Genomic DNA, 8,372 nt, shown 5'->3' with positions numbered 1-8,372 from the left:
CTTTAGTGCCAGACTCTAATTAAATTTCTAGTATTAAAGCTGTGCTACCATATTACAAAAGATAAAAAATAAAATTAATATTCTACATAAGAAGTTCAAACAGAGGAAGAAAATTTAAATAGAATGGAATTAGCCCAGATCTGTCTCATCAGCATTATGCTCTTGTGAGTGTAAAAAAGAACATGAGTATAACATGAGGAAGCCAAGTGAGGTAATGGTTTAAGACCACTCAGCAATAGCCCATGATCTATGTGCTAAAGCTAGAGACCCCTTTTTGTGGCCCTTCACATCTGTGTGCACTAAGGTTCATCTTGAGCTCTGGTGAAGTAAGAGGCGAAACGCAGGAGCCTTGGGCTTTGCTGCTGTAGCCATGAAAACATGAGTAACTTACATTCTAATGCAGAGAAAACAAAGACCAGGAGGAGGAAAAAGAGAGGGAAAAAACAAAAAAGAAATAAACATGGAGAGAAATACAGCAACCAATTAAGGAGAAATAAGAAATTCAGAACTTGAGCCTGTCTGGAGCCTGTCTGAACTAGAGCTCCAGAGGTGCAAGGTTTGCAGAGAGAAAACACAAGTGTCACATTCCAGTTTGGGACAGCAATTTTCCTTCACAGTGAAATGCCCTGTTGAAAACATGCAGGAATAAACCCTGGCTTTATGAGACAGTCGTTAATGGGGTTTTTTTTCCCCATGAAATTTTGTGAGTGAGGGGCTGCCAGAGAGGTGGCAGGCTGGCATCACCCCCTGGAAAAAGACATAGCAGGACAAGACAGTCTTGGCCAGCGGTGCCAGGGGTAGGGTGCAGGCTTATCCCAGCTTGGATCTTGAGACTCTAGCACTTTTTCTGCCCAGGGACATGCCTGGCAAACTTGAGACAGTGGTCCTCACACTGTGTCCTAGTCCTGGACTAAGTAGGGGAACATGGTATAAAAGAGCAGACACACTGCAGTTTGTATCACCTTGAAGAAAGAGCCCATATTTGGATACTCAAATGCTACCTGCTTATGCTTCAGGGAAAAAAAAAAAAAGAAAGAAAGAAGAAAAAAAGATAAAGAAAAAAAAGAAGAAAATACATCCTGCATTTATAGTTCAACTGGTATGTTAACATAACCCAGAATCTTCAGGTATCTTACTAGCACAGTGAAAATCCTGCTGGCCTACACCTACCCATCTGAACTATTTTCTAAGTGCATCCAGAACTACCATCTGTCTGTCAGGGTATGGCCAGAGCACAAAGTGCTGTGTAGGCTGGTGTAAATTATCTCAGGAAGCAGAGTAACTGCAAAATCAGCAGTGCCTGGGGGAAAAAATAGTCAGAAAAGGATGCTCATGCTCTTTGTGTATTCATTTCTATCTTGTCATTTCTGATGCTGCCTGGGCGCCTTAGCTTGATTTCACCAATCAATTTGTAACATTTCATAGCAGCTTTACTCTATTCCTGCTCTGAGGGCTCTGATTTGATGTTTTAAGTTGTGGGTTTAAAGCTTTCACCCTGTATGTCACCTGGTGTATGCTGCTTTTCAGAGCTCTCAGATTCTTGTGACTCATGTAATATTTTCCAGCTGGTGATTCCAGAGGAAGAGATGTGACCCAACAGCTGATGTTTTATACAAAGAAAGAGTATCCTGTTTGCACAGCACTGTTTCAAATTCATATTGCATGTGTCCAAAGTCAAACCCATGAATCTGTACAAACAGATAATCGTTTTACTGGGAATTTTATTTTGTGTAACTTAAAACAGATCCCAAAGGTTCCAAAAAGTCATAGCACCTGGGAATTCTCTTTTCCAGGACACGGCCTCAAGATGAAAGGGCTGTACAGGTTTCTTGTGCATTTTTTTCCAGTATTCTCAGGTGATTTTTGCAGTCTTAAGTCTCTAGTTGATCTCAACAGACTTCGACTGATAAATATAAGAGTGCAGAAAGATCTTCGTGATATAATTTCTCCATTCAACACTGCAGCTTTCCCAAAGCTACTTTTCTCAGCTTTGCAAATTTTACTGTGTATTCCTAATAAAACTCTGCACCTGTCCATTCGAGACTTACCACAGGCCATCCAGCTTTCTTCCACCAAATTACTGGACAGCAAGCCCCAAAAGCCTGCTAGGTTCTCAACCAGGCTGCCACAGATTTTACAGCTACATCTAGATTTGCTTTCCCACCAGTTATGCAATCATTCTGCTCACTGGCTGTAGTGCTGCTGCTGGAGTTAAGTGTGTCAGCAGGCTGCCAGGACAGCCCTGCTCTGCAGCCTTTGCTCCCCTGTGAGTCATTTTGGCTTGGTCACTTTTTCCCCACTAGTGCCACTTGCTCGGAGGTGAGTTCCTGCCCGTGAGTCATCAGCGTGGCTGTGGAGCCCTGTCTGCTGAGGGCCCCCGGGAGGCCCAGGAGCCGGAATGTTTCCGGCACAGACTCAGCCGATCAAAACCACCTGCAGCCTCTAACAAATTCACAGTCCCTTTGCTTTCTTTTCAAGTCTGACAAATTCTCCGTGTTTCCTTGGTAGCCCACCCAAGCTGGCAGCGCTGCTCACAGGAAGGTTGCATGAGGACAGGGCTGCATGTGGCAAAAACACCCTTCAAAAAAAAAAAAAAAAAGAGAGAGAAAAGAAAAAAGAAAGGGGAGAAAGGGGAGGGAGGGTACAAAAAAGGATGTCTGAACACTGTGTTTGTAAATAAACAGCAGTAAGTTATCAGTAACTTAACTGTAGCAGCAGGAAACAGTTCTGTCAGATTCTGGAAAGCCAGCCATGGCAGGAAATTGTTACATAAAGTGCAAAACTGCTACTATTTAAAAGTGTACTTTGATCAACAAAGGGAGAAAAGATGCATTTCATGCTTTTCACTCTGAAATACATCAATATGAGCAATTTGAGGTATCTCTTTTCAGTGGGGAACCTCAAGTTAGCAGACTTGCAATTTGCTGTAACTGTTAAAGATCACAACCTTGGCAGATCACACATGAGAGCAGAGGAAAGAAACTGGGCATTGTTCCCCAAGTTTCATCTGCTGGGCGTTATCCTGTCACTGAAGGACCTAAACCTCTGAAACCAGAAGAGAGGAGCTGGACACTGGCAAGAGGGTGCAAAGCTGGGCACCCCACCTCCCACCTTGCCAGAGCCCCAGTGCTCTCTGCAGGTCTCTGCTCCATTTTCCTTTGCCCAAGGGGTCCCAAAGAAGCAAGTTTCAGCCAGAAAAGCCCAAGCCTATCTGCTGTGAGTCATGAAACCTATCTAGAGCCCCCAGGTGTAATTGATAACCCTGGTTATCAAATGATACAGGACACATGTCCAGAGGCTGGGGAGAAGCTTGCTGAAGAGAAATGAGAGGAGGGGGATGGATTATCCCAGTCTTGGAAAGCAAGATGGTCAAAGATCTGAAAAGTAAGGAATTACTCACTGTGATAGAAAAAAGGTATCTTGATCAAAGCCTTTTCTATGATTAGTGGCATCTATCCTAATTTCCAATAAATTAAGGAGAGTCCAAGGACACTATGTGCCTAAATCACATGCCAAACCCAGGGATTTTAAAACAGTAAACCATCCATCTGATCTCACACAGTGGTAAATGCTGAGCTATTCCACTGGAATTACCAGGCTGAATAAAAAAGATCAAAACCAGGTTCATGGGGATGACCCAAAACTTTTGATGCACCTGTGAGGCAGATATTCCAGCAGGTAAAGAAACTGCAGACCTCAGCTCTCATAGCCAGACAGTGTCACTGACATTGCCTTACAGACAGGCAGAGTTTGAGCAAAAGGGCATAACTCTAGGGGTAGGCAAATCTCCCTCAGGTGAGCTTTGCCCATGCACACCACCCCTGCCTTTCTACCCACCCTGGGGTGCTGAAAGGCAAACCTCAGGTTTTCTCCCCTTTCAGGGGTGCTTGGCTGCTACTGATCAGAAACTGAAGCTCTACATGCATTTTAAGTCCATCACCCTAATTGTGGATGGGTTTCCTTTATTATGAAGGTGATTGTCTTGTGATGTTCCCTCCTGATGGACTGAACTACTCTGATGTGGAGGAATGACAAGCCAGAGCTCACTTTCTGCTGGGAAGCTTTAGGACCCACCTAAACAACACATAATCAGCTATAAGGCATTTTTTGGGGAGTGAATAATTTTGCACTGATTTAGGTATTACAGGCCTCAGAAAGGATTCAGAACACAGGTCCCCTGAAAACTCAGATTTCTCCAGATGCTCTAATGCTTCTAAAAAAAATGGGTTCTGCATTGTTCTAATGTGCTTGAAAGGTAAAGACAACCTGGAACTGACATCAAGAACATATCTTGTCCTGCAGGGCCATAAAGAATGCACAAGTTGCACACAACTCTCTTCCCTTGCATTAATTCCTGTACTGAAAAGCCAATACACTTTTATTCTACATCCCCCCCCTCCCCCCCCCCCCATTGGTTGTGTAAACACTCATATCAGAAATGTGAACAGCAATTTAAATTACAGATTGTGATGGAACAAACATCTTTTTTGTGGATAGTGCAGTAGTGTTCTGTCCAGTGGCAGGTAAGGCAAGGTTTGTTCCTGTTTCTGAAAACCATATTATTTGTGCTTATTTCGGACTGGTACAGGTGGACTCACTTCAGAAAACTGGGCTTCTTGTGCTTCTTGGAATCACACATGAAGTACTGAACCTGTTCCCGCACAGCCCATCAGCAAACCATCCCCATAAGCATAAACTCTCTTTTGAGAGGATAGAGTGCTGTTAAGGAAATGGATTTTTGAAGGCTGAGAGAATAATTACCCATGTCCTTTTTTTTTCCCTTTGGAGAAGAACATAATGTTTTCAGGTTAACCTTAAAGTCTTGAACCCTAGAAAACATTATGTAATGTGTTATATTAGGAATATCATGCAAAACCAAGAGAAATGGTTCTCCATAGGCTTCACAGCAATAACAAGCTATAAGGGATAAGGCAGAAATTATAATTTCAGAGCATCTCATTTCAGTACTGTTAACCTACATTAGAGTTTTTGACTCTATGATGAACAAAACTATCTATACTCAGGGTGATAGGTATATCTGAAAACATAACAAATATTTAAATTAGGTCATATTGCTACATTTTATGTAGATAATTTGTTGCACCAATATTTTTAAAGCAAACTGCCATAACTAGTCTGATGAACATCACACCAGCATTTCAGGAAACCCCCTCTGGAGCAATGGAGACAACAGGCCCAAGTTTTGCTGGATTATAAATAACCAGATTTGGCCTGGCTCTCTTGTGGATTATGCAAGTTCAGTGGAAGAGGAAAACAGATTAGGGACCTCATGTTGCCTATTTCTGAGCCAGGAGGTTGCTTTTACAGTACAGGCAGGAAGCAAAGGAGTAGGACAGAAATAGTTGCTGTCCCCCTGGGAGAGGGCACACAAGTGAATGGTACATCTCCCTGCTTCCTCTGTATCACAAAGCAACTTCTGTACCATGGAACAGATGTATTTGGCTAGTTTGGCATCCTAGAGGGCACAAACTGAGCACACTCAGTATGTCAGTGTGTCAAAGTAACTCAAGGCCAGAATAGGTGTCTTTTCTCTGAGCCTGAGAACTGGTTCTGGGCAGCAATCAGCTTCTTACAGCATTTTGGAGCTGTGTATTCATGGCTAATTGGGACTACACAACTTGCCTTTGAGCTGGAAGGTCTCAACTAGTATTTCCTCAAAGTACACAGCTTCCATGCCAAGCCTGTGCCATTGACTGATTTTCTATTTCATTTGTGTTTTCAGAATGATATGTGGGTGCTACTGAAAAGAAAGCAAATAAAAAGAAAGCAGTAGGTCAGGGAAACAACTTTATCCAATGCTCATGACTTGCTTGTCTTCTACTAGTTGCTAAAAATATTTTTCTTTCCCTGCCAGGAAACAAAAATACATGTATCAATGTCTTGGGCCATGGGATTTGCAGGAGTATGCACCTCACAATGCCAGTCTGAACAGTCATGGATGTCTGTGCTGTGCTATTTTCTTGATTTACTGCTGATTCCCTGGTACTCATAAGAAAAAGTAGAGAGAAAATCTAACAGTGAATGTGCTGTGTGTCCCAACTTGATACCAGCCCACACAGCACTCTCTGAGAACTCACAAAACTTATTGACTCTAATAAAAGCATGCAGTTACAGAAGGAGAGCTGAAATCCCTGAGGGATAAAGGTTAATGTCTGCACCAGAAACACCTGCTCCCCAGGGCCAGCACGCCTGTGCTGCTGGATGCAGGAGAGCCAGGAGGGTGCATGGCAGGAAGCCCTGGAGCAGCAGGAGGCTCCCCTAGGAACAGCTGCAGTCCTTAAAAGAGGTGATATCTCTAGAGTCCTTCTAAGCCACAGCTCCTGATACACCAGCTGCTTTTGAAAAAGTAATTTTAAGTTATCCCTGGCTTCTTTTTAATGTAAAGAAGGAGTGTAAGAGAAAATAATACTGATGATTAGGTTTTGGAATGTGAGATGGCACATAAATCCCTGAGAGCAAGTTAAAAGTGTGCATTAAAAATAGCCCAAAGACCAAAGTGTGACACTAAAAAATATGAGAAACTAGTAATGTTCACTGATTTCTTATGCCAACTACTGCAAGTCACTCTGTGTCACACCTAAAAAAATTCAAAACCAACAAACCATAACAGCAATAAAACCAACAACAACAAGAAGAGAAAAACAGAAGAAACCAACTATGGGTTCCATGTTGGAGTGTACTTTTGGCATTCCAATTGTGTAATCTACCCACATTTCCTTGCCCATTTTCATCAGAACTCCTCTATAAAACACAACCTTCTTCCTTCCCAGTGCTGCAGGGACAGCCCAGTCACTCTGACATACTAAAAGCATGGTTGTCTTATACATGGAAGTATGAAAGCTACATGCAGTGGTTGTCATTATTTCTTTTTAAACACTGGCTCAAATGACAGATTGCTGACACTTCAGGACTCTACAAATATGAAATACCTGCTACAGCTAACCTGCCTCAACCCTCAGGCTTTCCCTCAGCTATCTTCCTGTACTCTAGCAGCAATATTATTTGGGCTTAACAATAGTTGTTACTTCTCTCTGTATATTCAGCCCTGATTTACTTGTGAGGAACATTTACATGTTTGCTGTATCCATTTGGGGTTTTGTTGTTTATTTGAGTCTACTCCTGAGGTAAGTTTTTGAGTTAAAATTACTCATGGCTTTCCAAAAATTCTGTCATACCTTTCAATACAATAATCACTGTTGATATTCATAACTCAAATTACACTGACTAATGTAACCAAGGTTTTCTAAGCCCTTGTAATTCACCTCGGATGGGTTGCTTGCTAAGGCCATAAAGGTCTACTCATTGCTTATCATAAGGTATGGGATTTGGCCATTATTTTATCCTATGCCTAGGAATATATTCCTTAAAGTCATTTGGATAGTCTCATTCTCCTCTAGAGTTAGCAATGCCTTGCAACAGAAATTTCCAAATTTCCATCCTTCTCTACACTGTGAGATATTGTGCATAGGCCTCTACTTTCTTCTCTTCAAGATAAGAGAAGTTGGCCTTAGACAATTAAATTAATTGATCACAAAGGTTTCAAGACAAAATATCAAAGGTTTGAAAGTTTGAGACAAAATTAATATCATACAAACCATGTTTTAGCAGTCAGCAAGGATTTGATGAGAACAAAATTGCATCCAACCAATCCCATTTCATTTATGGAAGGTTATAATGAGGTAAAGGCTTGTGAATAAACAATAGAAACCATAAATCTTGTCTTCCATTATGTTTTTGATATTGGCTGATGTGATCTTTTTATAAATAAATTAGGCAAACCAAGACTGGATGAAATACATTTGTGTGGGAATAAAACTGGAGAAACATACCAGAAAAGTGCCCAGCCATACTACAAAAACAGTTGTGAATTAAGTCCTTATCTTTTTTCCAAATCAATATTTCCAACAACTAGGAAATTGAACTAGGAAGAAACCCAAATGAAATTCAGTGACTGAGGTAAAAGTACGGTCAGTGCCAGTGCTGAAAACCAGGAACACTTGAAATTTTCATGACAAACTGACATTTTTTTCTTTGTAAGAGAGTGTTACTCAAGAGGAGGGCAATGTCACCCAGTGCTTAGACAGCCAAAGTTTTGAGTAATACTTCTGTGGAAAACTATCTGGGGATCACAGTGAATCTATAGGTAGGAGGAGTTAATTTGCTGCTGTTAGAAAAGTTAACACTCTACTGGATTATACAAACAGAAGCATTAACCTACACAGCTCATGCAGAACTCATTCCACTCCTGTCAGCATTTGCTAAACCTCAGGTGAGCAGCTGTGTATCTGGTTTTGGACAAGGCACTTTGAGCAAGATGGGGAGAAGCTGGAGGATGCCCAGGAGAGAGCAGT

Source organism: Molothrus ater (assembly GCF_012460135.2).
Source record: "Molothrus ater isolate BHLD 08-10-18 breed brown headed cowbird chromosome Z unlocalized genomic scaffold, BPBGC_Mater_1.1 matZ_random_MA35, whole genome shotgun sequence".
In the NCBI taxonomy this organism is placed as follows: Eukaryota; Metazoa; Chordata; class Aves; order Passeriformes; family Icteridae; genus Molothrus; species Molothrus ater.
The sequence above is the reverse complement of the archived record's forward strand: the minus strand, read 5'-3'. Positions refer to the sequence as shown.